This window comes from Gasterosteus aculeatus, chromosome 10 (assembly GCF_964276395.1).
Source record: "Gasterosteus aculeatus chromosome 10, fGasAcu3.hap1.1, whole genome shotgun sequence".
NCBI classification, from domain to species: Eukaryota; Metazoa; Chordata; class Actinopteri; order Perciformes; family Gasterosteidae; genus Gasterosteus; species Gasterosteus aculeatus.
Genome location: NC_135697.1, coordinates 2,170,370 through 2,185,221, shown reverse-complemented (window position 1 = coordinate 2,185,221; position 14,852 = coordinate 2,170,370). Strand labels below are relative to the sequence as shown.

Here is a 14,852-nt window from a genome sequence, read left to right as displayed (position 1 = left end):
CAGGAGTTGTCAAAGATGGGTTGGGGGTTCCGTGTGTGCATGCGAGCAGGCGAGGGGAGGAGGGGGGAGCTTAGGGCAGATTGTCCACGGTGCTCACCCCTCCGGGCGGGGCTGAATGAAGTTATTTCCAGGCCTCTGTCCATCTGTTACCGTGGCAGCAGCAGTGGCCAAGGTGTTGCCATGGCGAGGTGGACACAAAAAGGCGTGGCGTGGGAACGGGTCCAGAGGTCAGGAGTGAGGTTCAGGGGGTCAAGGGTCACAGCCAGCTGGACAGAACACAAGAGGAGGCCGGGTGAGAAAAGAAGGAGGGAAGGTTTGGTTTTCTTTCTCCTTTTTCCCCCCTTTCTTCTCGGGAGGGAGACGTCCGAAGAGTGGACACCACTGGACATTAACATTGAACCGGGGCGGCAAGATGAAAAAGCGAAGGGGGGGTTGTAGAGGGTGAAGAGGATTGAGGGGGGCCGTGCGGTTCACAGAACGGGGCCCTCACAATATCCAGGCTTTGGGAGGCGAGCTGCATTCGGCCTCCTACCCTCTGGTGCTTAATCGCACATAGCATTTGACAGGCAATTGACTCTGTTCAACGTACACGCCAGTGCGACTATAGAGAGGGTGTGCAGGGCTGTGTGTGCGTCCGCCCGCCTGTGTGGCCTGCACTTTAGTCACATCAGTGATACTCGCAGGAAACAGAAGGCCATCCGACCACGGTTCATTCCAGTCATTTTGAACTCCAACCGCACCAACAATAAGTCGGGTACTAAATCCACATTTCGTTGATAATGGGAGAACACATTTCTGGAAATCTATTCTTTGACCTAGAACTTTTCAATCATATGTATTATTTTCATATGGCTGTTTGCTTCTTGCCACTGATTCCACTACTGACTGCTGTTTCCGCTGTAAAACCTGTTCAAAGACAAATGTTTGTCCACAAAGACCTGATTTTGAGGACGGAGTGAATCCTTGGTGGTGTGTAAAAAGTCTTTGTGTAAGGTTTACTTGTTCACATAAGATTTCCCATTTATTAATTGATTCTTCAAATCTAAATACAGTTTAAGCATTGGAGTTCAGTGTACCTTTGCGTGCACATATTGCTGGCCTCGTGGTCAGAATACCTGTTAAGTGGAAATGGAAAAGGAAATGAAATAGAGGGCGATATTCTTTTTTACACTTAACACTACACACATCCCTAGGTTTGGTAACTGATGGTGAAGTTGATTAAGGAGGACTAAGATTAAAAAATTCTAGACATGCTTTAAGCATCACATTGGTGTCACCGATTCCATGAAATATGAATATCTGCCTCATATACCCATTTTAAGCTTGATTAAATGCGAAAAATCCAATATTCTAGAAACAATTAGTTTTGCCACTTAATACTGTGTGAAAGTATTCATGACAAAAACAGGTTGGAAAATGTATGTTGCAGGTCCATTTAATGCAACCAAAAACAGGTAGAACAACGTGTAAAGGCCTTCTCTCTTGCTCTGGTATTTGTACAGATGTGGTGATTATAAAACCACTTTGAAGTAGTTGTAGTAATAGCAGTAGAAGTACTTTTAAATTGACCTTGTAGAAGTAAAATACATACAACATGCTAAATTATGATCCAATCCAGGCATCAGGCACCTCCACAATGCCAGCACAGTTGTCACATTTTAAACATTAAACATTAGGAAATAGTGAGTTTTATTCTTTTTAAGATACTTGTCTGTCTTTTTTTTATGTACAGTACACAAAATAACCTTGTTTTCTCATTGACCTATCAAATACTCAAACAAATATTTGGGGTGAAGCTCCATCATAGACTAAGGCAGCAGGAAAGATTGAAATGTCCACCTGCCCCGTAGCAAACAGAGAAAGACGGCGAAACCTTAAGCCGCATCAGTGGATAACACATTATGACAACGTGGATAAGAAGTAGCTTACAATGCAATTACACACACAAGAACACACACACACACACACACACACACACACACGGCGTAAACACACAGGGCCCCCTTAGACTTTAATAGTTGCTGGGATCCATACTCCTCCACAGCCACAGTAATAGGATTAGAAGCAGCCTCGGAAGGACATGGCATGCCACGTCCAACGCTCCGTTTGACACCTTTTGTCCACAAGCCCTGAGACGCAGATCACAGCAATGGGACGAGGGACAAAGGCCTTTGAACATTGTGTTGTAACTACAAATATACCCCGATGGGAGAGCGCTGAGCCCTCGTTCAATGGCACATTGAAAAAACATTTTGACAACTCAATTCATTTTTCAAAATCGGCCTTTCTCCCTGTTTTGCTGTTTACCAGTGAAGGCAAAATCTCACATTTTGTTGAAAGATTCCTCTGGAAATGGATTTATGCTCTTCAATTGAATTCTCAATGATCCTTTGGATAGAAATGGAGATTTGGGCTCTAAGCAACTTCTCACAATTCTCAAAAATGATAACAGTTTAATTGATGAAGTATGTTTTTATCCAAATGCAAAGTTTTTACTGAACAATTACCTCATTTAAGTTGTAAGAGCATTTTTCATGCATTTAATTTGATTGGAAAAAATGATTAGGATCTTTGTTATTAGTTATTTGGATTTTCTGCTTATTCAAAGTCAGCATGTTAAACTATTACATCATACACACCTCTTTAAGTGTTGTTAAGTTACTTTTCTCTTTAAATTCTACCGGCGCTTCTCAAGGTAACGAGATAAAACAACATACATCATCTCTGCTTTATTTAGGGAACAAAAGCACCATAATTGCTTTTTCATTTCTGTTAAATTGACATTCTGGGGGCTCCGCTGCCGCCGCTCCACCTCGGTTTGAGCGATTATTGACATTCCCAACGATCTCCTCACATCCCGTGCCGCGCCGAGGCGAGCACACAAAGATCGCCTGTCCTCTCCCCTCCCAGTGCACTCTGGGAGAGCGACCAAAAGACGTTTTTACGGCCGAGAGCTGCCGATGCTCACTTCCTGCCAAGAATCTGGGACGAGGTTCAAAGTGAATAGCGGCACACATGCTAACGCGTGTGCAGTGAGGGACACGCAGCAACCTCAGCACACGTGTTTGAGGATCCGTTTTGCCATCGTTCATACAATCAGACATGAGCTTTTTTAAAATCTTGCATATTTCTTAGAATGTTCAGCCAACAGGTGGATCCAACAAGTTCACGCCTGTTCTCTAGACACTGTCAAAGGGCATTCTGGGAAGAAGACGTAGACCAAGTTGAGGGGAAGTGAGATACATAAAAGAGTCAATTACAGCACGTTATCACGAAGCAATTAGAGAACTACAGTAACGGCCTCCTTCAATGGAACTCATTCACAAGGAAGATGTCCTCCTCTGCTGTGAAACCCGAGGACGGATGAGAAGATGGTTGAATCTCTGTGTGTTCCAACAGGGTTCCAATGCCTCATGTGTTGTAGCAGCAGAATGTTCCATTAGCTTCAGGTAGCAGGAAGACTTTCAATAATAAGACATCTTTGTTCCAACTGCGCTAGGAAGCAACAACAGGCTACGCCCACGAGGGCGGGGCACCTGAGATGTCAATCCAGTTTCATTCTAAGCACAGCAAGTAGCTCCAACGTACCAACTCATCCATATCAATATTAAACCAGGGATGTCTAAAAAGAAGTGGACATAGAGTGGGGGCTGTGGTCCACTTCCTTTCGTTGGACTTGGTGCATAAGGCCTAAAGATTACCCGGATCCTCTGCATCCATGTGGTCCATAGAGCGTTCCCACTAGAACTTCCTTGAACCCCTATATAGTAATAAATGTAATAATAACTATTTAAATGTTCATTATCAACTGAGTTATTACATCTACGATGTGGTACCACCATGTAATGTATGCACTTTCATTCACACAAATACTGCAGTTTTCTGTAAAAAACATAACGATGGATGTATGTATGTATTGAGATGATCATAAAAATATTTCAGAAGGAATTCAGAGTAGTTTATGAGGTCTATAAATAGTTGATGCTTCAACCTATCATCATTATCGTATGATCATTTACCTCAAATAGACTTTAGGAAGGCAGGAAATGGGAAAACATTTGCCTATTTTTAGTGAAATAATAAACATGATGTATCAACAACATTCCAACAAAAGTAATCAACAGGTTCTAATAGATTATTGTGTGACTATCACAACTCTGCGTTGAGTGTGGTGAGGCCCAACAAATGTTGCTTTAAACGTCTTGACATGCTCCCTCTTTTGAGCACTGAAGACCTGATTAATCAATACGAGCAATAACAAAGAAAAGGAGGGAAACCGGCTGAGTGGCAAAGACGTGTGAATAAGAGCCTTGGGATTGTTTACAATGGAAAAGAAATCCTTTATTTTCCAGGCAAAGTTGTGTCCTCTCAATGAAAAAGCCAGTGCGTGTGAGACAGTACGTAAAAAGAGCGGTGCATGTGATTATTGGATGAGGGCCGGACCGGGGCCACACAGGGCGGCCCCCAGACGGCCCAGGGAAAGGGACATTACCTTGAACTCCAATCGCCCCGTCTCTGGGGCGGATTCAGGTATTGTAGACCGGCCTGACAGGGTCAGGAGGGGAAACGGGGGGAGGCGTGTGGGGAATAGGGCCAGGCTGCTCTCGGGGTCGCTACCCCCTGTGGGGGGGGGGGGGGGGCAGAAAATGTGGGGGAGGGAGAGTAGGTATTGGCAGATTTTCATGGGGTGCAGATGCTCAATATGCAGATGTCTAATCGAATTGTGCGACGATGAATTGGTTCCCCCCCCTGATTAGCATGAGGACAATCCTCAGCAGTGGCTTGGGGGTCAGAGCGGTTCGCCGGGACAAAATGAGCAGCCGGCTGCAGACGCCCCTTAGAACGTGTGAACTTGGAGTAGACTTTACTCAATGACAAGGATATTGATTGATTCAAATTTCTGTCTGTGTGTCTGGGAGCCAATCTGACATCTGTCATTGGATTGAAGATGCGTTTCCATGTATACGTAAAACATGGATCACTGTTTGGCGATACAGGTTGAGTACAATGTTTCAGATTGAAGCACTTCACCAATAAATGGAGCGGGCTGAGAAGAGGGAATCAGCTTGTGTTTGGAAACGTTCTGTCTTGGCATAAAGAGGCAGGTGTCCCTATCTTGTGTTTCAAGCATGACTATTACATAATGCCTCAAAAGAAGTCCTTGCAGGAAGTTTATCTGGTGGTGTTCATGATTTAGAATGTAAATGTTCAATTTAGGGGTATTGCCTAATATCATTGGCCTACGTTTAGCTAATGTCTTTGGCTAACGTTGCTGATTGCATTGAGTTTATTCTCCGATAGCCATGATAAATATAAGTGGACAGTAACAACCATTTTATTTTTTTATTTTAAATCTTAAATTTGAGAACAATATGAGAATAACAAGTGCATGTAGTAAACAGCCAATAAACAAATCATCACAGACAACATCATTCATCAACATAAATACATGTCTGAGTATAAATATTACAAACATATATCCCCTTTCCAAAACTCAAACAATCAACTCTTTAACAAACAAATCTTTGTGACTCTTACCCTATACTTCTTTTTCAAAGTCTATTCCAACCTTTAATGAAGTGATAGTTTGTGCCACGTTGTCCTTGTGTAAAAGGAGATAATGCTTATGTATCAGTCCCAATCATAGTGTTACAGCAGCGCAGTGTTAGCACAATAACAAGAAGTTATTGTAACAGCAGAAAGGTTCTGGAGCAAACTGTGTTAGGGTTCTATTAACCATACAACTCTAGGAAAAGATCTACTATGTCCCAAAACGTGGTATGTGAAAGGACCCAGCCCCTCCGCCTGGCCTCCGCTGCTCCACACGTTGATTTAAACTAATGTGACATTAGCAGGTAAATGTGGAAATGGCAAACCTGACACGAAAGACATAAGAGGATGAAATAGTGGAAAAGACAAAGACAGATGTTTTTTTTTATTCTTCTAATGCTGGGCTTATTTCTACAAGGATCAGAACCAGTTTATTATCATTAAAGTCTCGTCTCTAAACCTAAACCATCTGTCATGGAGACACTTAGATCTGTTGTTTTGAAAACAAACCCACCGATGCGTCACATTATTTTTTTTATTTAATTTGATAAGATTTGATAAGAAATCTTAATGTCTTCCTAATTTCAGCTGCACAAAAAAGTGTATTTTGACTCAAAAATGAATGAATGAAAATGCTCTGTCACGCTGCTGACAAACATCAGAGTTGTGTTGCCCTCTAGTGGTAACAAAGGTAAATACACACTCTAATGTTCAGTGCATTCAGTGAACAAGGCAAACCAAACTCTTATATTACAAAAGTGTAAACCCATAATCAAGGCTAGTACAACACAATTGCAGTTCTGAATGCAGGACGGACTGGAGACTGGAAAGTTATATTATGCTTATAATATCACTGTATAATGGAAAATAGAGCTATATGTGAGTCATAATATCACTAACTATCTAAAAGACAGGTAGATCCGGCTCTGATTACATTTATGTATTCCAATAAATGTTTTTATATGCGTGTATATTGTATAGACAATGTTTGAATACAAATGTAAAATGCACTGAATAGGAGTGGTGTGGCGGTGTTTATCGGTACTTACCGATGTCAGGAGAGGAATGACACTCCAGTTTCTTAAAGACGTGGGCCACTTACTTAAGGCAGGTGCCTCTTGAAAGTGGTAGTAAATACATTGTACATTGGCATATGCCACTGGTAGGAAGGAAAAACTGTTTATTACAGAAATAAATGTGATTTCAATTTATATCAGTGTATTTCCCCCCCTGATCTGTTTTCGGAGAATGTGAAATGAAAACGTATGTTTTGAATAAACTTAATATTACTACTGCTCTTACTTAGTTAGACAGATTGACTGATTGACTGATTGATTGGTTAATTGATTTGTTGATAGATGGATGGATGGATCTGATCTGCTGACTGTGGGAGGAAGCCGAAGTACCTGGAAAGAACCAATACAGACGGGGGAGAACATGCAAAATTCACACAGAAGGGCGCTGGGTGGTTTTAAAAGCTATGACTTTCCTGCAGTGAGGCTACAGTGCTAACACCACACTACCGTGCTGCAAGGTAGAAGAATGTGGAGAAATATTTTTCTGTGATTCCAGAGCATGCAAATCTGTTATTTTAACCTCAAAAGATAACAAAATCAAGCAAGACAGCAACTTCAGAAATCAAACAATAGAGGAATGGTGACATCAATGAATAACCCCATTACAAACATATGATTGATATTGTTACTACTTGATACAGTGTAATTACCCGGGGCTCATGAAGCAGATTCTTTCAACAGAGGCCTGTGTGCACGGATCCATACGCGTGTAACGTTAACTCACGGCAGCTTTTGTCTCCCCTCTAAACGAGGCAGAAGCATATAACTATAAGAACATACATCTCAACATACATCTCAATTTACATGGTAATTAAGGATTATTAATGTATTACTACTTACAAATACCCGTACAAGTAGTTTCCTTGAGCAGTCTAGATGCTAAAAGCTAATACGCTGTCGTCGTCAGCATAAATATATATAACGGCTAGAGTACAGAACGTCCGCACATGGCAGCCTTCTTTCTACGCGCAGCTCGCTCACCAATAACATTGGGTTGTTAGGGGTACATTTAAATAATACTAACTTGCTCAATTTTCAACCAATTTTTTAATGGTTTGGTTTGTTATAAACGTCAGATGTAGTTTTGACACTGCATACTTATGTTCAGTTTAATGTAGTTTTCGTACGAAAACCCAAGGTATGCAGTGTTATAAAACATGTTGAGGATTTCAACATGCAGCATTTTGTGATGTATATTTGTAAAGGGAAATCCTGTACCTATTGTAGAACCTTTTTCTATTTTTTAGAACATAACATAATCATTCATAGTATGTATGCAGTGTCATACCTACGTTTATAACAAAAAATGAATCCCTGTGGAGCACCATTGGTAAAAGACAAGTATTTAGGTTTAGCTGTTCCAACAGTCTCAGACTTATAATAATGTTTCTAAGAAAAATAATTAAATAAAATGTGTATTTTGTCAAAGAGTTGTCATCTGCATGATATAATTACAGGTTACAGTTATTAAATAAAAGCCAAACAATATGAATACTGCTTTTTTATGTTGCTATGACAGGGACCAATTACTGATCGAGATGACCATCCCTTTCTATCACATCAATACATCAGATGCCACTGAACGTCTCTTTGACATCGACGATGAGTATGAATATAAGGACGAGCGTGCTGAGCTGAAAAAGGGTCTAAAAATCCGGTCTCTCATTGTTTACTGCCTGGCCTTTGTTCTTGGTGTGCTCGGCAACGGTGTGGTTATCTGGGTGACCAGCTTCAAGATGAAGAAAACCGTTAAGACGGTTTGGTTCTTCAACCTCGCTGTGGCCGACTTCCTCTTCACAGCGTTTCTGCCCCTGAGTATCACCTACACATCTTTGGATTTCCACTGGCCTTTTGGCAAATTCATGCGCAAACTGAACACCACATTAACTTATCTGAACATGTTTGCCAGTGTCTACTGTCACGGTGTGGTTCACTTCATGTTATATTTTGTAGTTTTCTGCCACTCGTGTCCCCGGGTAACTTCACTTCCTGCCTTGTCTCGTCATCCCCTGTGATCGTCTTAATAGTTTCCACCTGTGTCCAATCACCTGCACCTCCCTTGTGTATTTAAGCCGTGTGTCTCCTGTGTCACTTGTCGCGTCATTGTCTTTCGTCACGCATGTTCTTGTCCCTTGTTATGGATAGCTGTAGTTTCATGCCTGTGTGTTTTTGCCCCTTGGCCTTTTGGATTTTGGATCTTGTAACAATTAAAGCCTTTTGTTTCCTGCAAGTCTGCATTTGAGTCCTGCCTTCCACCCCCAACCCTGACAGAATGACGCGACCATGGGACTCAGCAGACCCGCTGCCAGACTACGGACTACTTGGACGTAAGAATCAGCTCGCCTGCCTCGAGCTCCGGGACCTCCTTAACCCAAGGAGAAGCAAGCGGAAGAAGCGCTCTCCCGTTCCCGCTGGGCCGCCGCAGCGCTCTCCCGTTCCCGCTGGGCCGCCGCAGCGCTCTCCCGTTCCCGCTGGGCCGCCGCAGCGCTCTCCCGTTCCCGCTGGGCCGCCGCAGCGCTCTCCCGTTCCCCGACACTGTCCTCCGACCCCGACTCGGCCAGTCCCCGCTCCGAGACTCTCGGCCCCGACCCCGACTCGGCCAGTCCCCGCTCCGAGACTCTCGGCCCCGACCCCGACTCGGCCAGTCCCCGCTCCGAGACTCTCGGCCCCGACCCCGACTCGGCCAGTCCCCGCTCCGAGACTCATGGCCCCGACGCCCCCAGTCCCCGCTCCGAGACTCATGGCCCCGACGCCCCCAGTCCCCGCTCCGAGACTCATGGCCCCGACGCCCCCAGTCCCCGCTCCGAGACTCATGGCCCCGACGCCCCCAGTCCCCGCTCCGAGACTCATGGCCCCGACGCCCCCAGTCCCCGCTCCGAGACTCATGGCCCCGACGCCCCCAGTTCCCGCTCCGAGACTCATGGCCCCGACGCCCCCAGTTCCCGCTCCGAGACTCAGATTCCCTCCCTCCCGCCCCATGGTCCTCTGATTTGAGGGGCGTCTGGGATCCGGCCCTTGAGGGGGGGGCTATGGGGGGGGCTGAGCCGCCGACTGCGGAGGTGTTCTGTGTCCCCGAGCCGACGACGACTGCGGAGGTGTTCAGTGTCCCCGAGCCGCCGCCGACTACTGCTGCCGTGTTCCATGTCCCCGAGCTGGAGCCGCCGCTGGCTACTGCTGACGTGTTCCGTGTCCCCGAGCTGGAGCCGCCGCTGGCTACTGCTGACGTGTTCCGTGTCCCCGAGCTGGAGCCGCCGCTGACTACTGCGGAGGTGTTCCGTGTCCCCGAGCTACCGCTGACTACTGCTGACGTGTTCCGTGTCCCCGAGCTGGAGCCGCCGCCGCCGACTACTGCTGACGTGTTCCGTGTCATCTTGCTGGAGCCGCCGCCGACTACCCTGGAGGGTTCCTGTGCCCCCGAGCCTTAAGGGGGGGGGTACTGTCACGGTGTGGTTCACTTCATGTTATATTTTGTAGTTTTCTGCCACTTGTGTATTCTGGTCGCGTCATTCTCTTTCGTCACGCATGTTCTTGTCCCTTGTTATGGATAGCTGTAGTTTCATGCCTGTGTGTTTTTGCCCCTTGGCCTTTTGGATTTTGGATCTTGTAACGATTAAAGCCTTTTGTTTCCTGCAAGTCTGCATTTGAGTCCTGCCTTCCACCCCCAACCCTGACAGTCTACATTCTGGTGGTGATCAGTGTGGACCAATGTGTGTCTGTGGTGTGGCCCATCTGGGCACAGAACCACCGAAGTGTACGCAAGGCATTCTTTGTGAGTCTGGGGGTTTGAGTAGTAGCTCTGATACTCAGCACTCCATACTTCATCTTCAGGGACACTATCGATGCCAAAGTCATCTACTGCTTCAACAACTTAGCTCTTTCTGACGACTACAAGACCGAGTCTGTGATTCAGCTGAAACCGTTTTGTTATAAGGTCATGGCCATCACCTACCTGGGATTTGTTGTCCCCTTCACTGTTACTGTTTCCTGTTATGCTGTCATAATCCATCATATCAGAAGAAACCGTATCCTGGCCAGTCATTCAAGACGCTCCTTTAAGATCATCACTGCTGTTATCATCACTTTCTTCCTGTGACTGAGTTGACACCAGTCAGAGTAGAGAGATATTGCCCCGTAATACTGAGGTATAAGGTTTAGGTATAAGGTTTCTAATGACATGAAGGAAAACAATTCTGAATTGAATAAAATGATGTGTCAAAGTACTTTTTTTGCAATTTTTTTTGCAAATTTAGAACAATTTGTAAAGATTATCGGACTAGCAAGGATCCGTCCATCGCGGCGTGCAGCTTTAATTTTGTATTGTTTTACCGGTGTGTGTGTCTCTGACTCTGTGGTGAGGAAGGAAACAACATAATGTTTGAAAATCATAAACACAATCATAATCACAAACACCAGATTGGCAATGGCCATAACAAAATACATTAGGTTAGCTTTGGGATAGAAGGGAAAATGTATTGTGATAATGGGACACACTGTAAATAAAACAATAACACATCAGGGGCGGTTTAGGAATAAATGTGAGATACCATTGCTCTAATCCACAGTCAGCAGAACTAAAAGAACGAACAAATGGTACAATCAAATCCAAATTGAGTAAAATGATGAAAGAAACAGAAAAGAATTGGATCATACAATGTCAAGCTTGGTGTGAGACCACTCTGCTGCTAGGTAGTATGTGCATGCTAACGCTTTGCATGTACATACTACCTAGCAGCAGAAGGGTCTCAAAGAATGTGCAGGATGCTTGTGACGGTTTCCTCCTTCTGACAGATGCAAGACTCGTTGTTTTCTTTATATCGACTCGTTTTGCGCTGTTGTTGATTACCGCTTCTAACCCCCCTCACCCCCGTCAACCGGCTGCTTCATCGGTCGAGAGAGGTACCTTGAGCAATGCCTCGAGTTAAACCTAAGGGAGCGGTGCCTCGGTTCATAGAGGTACCTGGAGTTTATGGGAGCGGTGCCACAACTTCTAAGGGATAGGTGCCACGAGTTAAAGGAGCATTGCCTCGGTCGAGAGAGGTATCTCTAGCAATACCTCGAGTTAAGGAGCCTTCTCACAACCTAAGGGAGCCTTGCAATGACCTAAGGGAGCGGTGCCTCAGCTGATAGGAGGTACCAGGAGTCTAAGGGAGAGGTGCTACGACTATTAAGGGAGCAGTGCCTAGGCTGATAGAGGTACAAGGAGATTAAGGGAGAGGTGCCACGACTGTTAAGGGAGAGGTGCCACGGAGGGTGAGGGTGCTGCGATTGTTTAGGAGAGGTGCCGCGGCAGTTTCTGTTAATTTTAGTATTCATATGTATACAATATGTGACAGTATAATACAGTTTAAGTACGACTGTTATCTGCAGGTTGAGTTGCCGTGGCGAGTCGTGACTGCCACAACTTCGCGACAGCTGCCTCGACTTTGCAGCAATGATGCCTCGACTGTTGCCGTTTTCTTTTCATATTTTGACAATATGTGAAGATGCTATGCGGTCCTTAAGAGTACGAGTGTTGTTAGTTGTAATTGGTTTATTCACAGTCAAAAGTATAGAGACAACTATATACTTACTTAACTGTGATTGGCATTTACTTACGTAAGCTATATAGATAGATATGTAAGAGCACACAACATGTCTTTCTGCCTTTCTATTACCAATAGCTGGCTATATTAATATTATTCTAAATTGTCACATTGGTATCTTCGGGGGCCACGTCATATGACGTACAGTGCATCCGGAAAGTATTCACATCGCTTCACTTTTTACACATTTTGTTATGTTACAGCCTTATTTCAAAATGGATTAAATTCAGTATTTTCCTCAACATTCTACACAAATCGCGCCCAACGTGTCTGAGATGTTCCCTTGAAGGAGGGCCAGTTGGTATGGTTGCGAAATGTTGGTGTACGGGGTCGCCACAAGATCCAGGATCAGTGGGCCTCAGTTTTGTATTGTGTTTTAAAGGCACCGAGGAAAGGGGGATCGGTTTACACCATTGCCCGTAGGGATGACCCAACCAGAGCCAGGCAGGTTCATGATCTTTGCTGAAGGCGGTGTTGGGGGTTAGTTCTCCAGGCAGTGCCAGCGTTTCCTCTCCTCCTGCGCCACCTCAGTCAGAGGATGAGCTGTCTTGTGATGGAGATTGGGTAGTATTGGGGCCGGAGAACCCATTGTCTACCTTTCAGGCAGAAGCAGTGGCTCAAACCACCCCTCGCCAGCTGGTTCCACCGCCTGACCCGGTCTCCTTTGTGCCACCTTCGTCGGTGGTTCCGGCAACAAGGACAGCTTCTTTCCCTGTTCTGGAAGGTGCTGCTGTCGGCCGGACCACTAGGTCAACTGCAGGCCATCACTCTAACATCCATCGCCTACCACAGCCTACAGGGGGGGCTGAACGAGTAGGTGTTAATCATCCTGGCCCTGTGTCTAACGCAGTTGCCGCACTATTTAGGCCTTGGAGTTGATGTTTAGCTCGTGGTTATTCCATCGTCGGGACAACAATTTAATTACAGGGGGAAGATTGTGGCAGTATGCAGTGATTGGTCCTAAAAACTTTCAGCTGGGTCTGGATCACAGCCAATCGCTGCATGACAATGCTGTACAAAGGCGGCCTCAGAGCACCTTGGTTAAACTAACCCTGTTCGGGTTTGCTTTGCTTTGCCTTTTGGCCAAGTTGCTTGCCTTCTCTTGGTTAAAGTATCCCTGTTTCTTTTCCTTTTGGCTAAACTGCTTTGCCTCGTGTTGGTTAAAGTAATCCCGGTTGGGTCTGCCTTGCTTTTAGCTGTATTTACCCTGTTTGGGTTTGCTTTGTTTTGGCCTCCTGACTGGGTTAAGACACATTTTAACTGTACGAGAGACAGGCCTTACTTATTTGTTTGGATCCTCTGTTATTTGTCTGTCAATTTGTTATTTTCTTTATTTTGTGATTTGGTTAAGCTTTGGTTAAGCCGTTTGTCGGTGTTTTATTAGTATAGTTTTTGGTTAAATGTAATTATTTTTCTGTTTTGGTTTAGTTTCTTTTATTTTAAACCTGTTGCTCTCGTCCCCCCCCTTCAGGTGCTGAGTCTGCGGTGGTGGATTGGTGTCCCAGGTGGTGGTGTCCCTGTTATGTTTTGCATGTTGTTTGAGTTGCTTCACTTTTAGTTGTTTCACGTATGGTGCTCCTTGCGTCCCCTTTTCTTTGGACAGTCCATCATCGTAAATCTCAGCCCTGATTGGTTCCCCCGTTGCTTGTCCCAGAGTGAGGGTTTTTTACCCTTGTTTTTAAACTGTGAATTTAATAAAATTACATTTTGTACTGTAAATTGCGTCTCTGCCTCATTTGCGACGAAGCTGATTGCCTCCCTTTAGTTTTGTTTGGTTGAAGATTCAAAACAATTCCCAGGGTGGTGTTGTCTGGCAACATTATAATATTTAAACTGCCCTCACCCATACATCACGCCTCGTGTCACTAAACATTCAAAAAAACATAACATAAAAGGGACACCACCGCCTGGGACATCAATCCACCACCGCAGACTCAGCACCTGAAGGGGGAGGGAGAGAGCAACAAGTTTAAAACACACGCTACACGCTACTGTTTACACAGTATGTATGTGTGAGTGTTTCATTAGTGAGTATCTCAGTAGTTAAGTCCTCAACGACCCCTCATACATTAGTGTGAGTTTTGCATTGTGGCAGTTTTTCTTTTATCCCCCACACATGCACATCCCCTTCATCCACCTATTTTCTTCATGTCTTTATTTACATGTAACTATCAAACATAAACATTTACGTACACACATACAACTAATATAAATGTATACTGAGTGGTGTCTTCATCAAACCAAAGTAACAAATTGTAGAATCTACAAGTTGTAGATTATTTAGCATGCTTTCTAAGTTATTGATTATTTTTGGCTATATTCATATGCAGAATAGAGCCAAAAAATAAGGCTACTTTAGCAGGTACCATATTACAAAAGTCAATATTCAGCACGCTGATCCTTACCTTTCAGGTAACATCGACTTTCCTCAACAGGTAAACCTCAAGCAAGCCCACAAAGTCAGAACCGGCACCACTGGCATCGAGGAGAGACTTTCCTGACGTTCCTTCTGTCTGTGATCATTTCCTTTTCCATTTGTTGCCCTCGATAATAACATTTTCTGTCTGTGTCTTCCCACTGCTATGTCCGTAATAAACAGGCACGAAACCTGAACTAATCGCAAAAGGCTACTTGTGATGTTGGT

At 44.6% G+C, this 14,852-nt stretch overlaps 1 pseudogene; it reads left to right on the top strand.

Annotated features, from left to right (window-relative positions):
- The first annotated feature begins 8,164 nt into the window (after window positions 1-8,164).
- Window positions 8,165-13,867, top strand: LOC120826743 (chemerin-like receptor 1; annotated as a pseudogene).
- The last annotated feature ends 985 nt before the right edge of the window (window positions 13,868-14,852 follow it).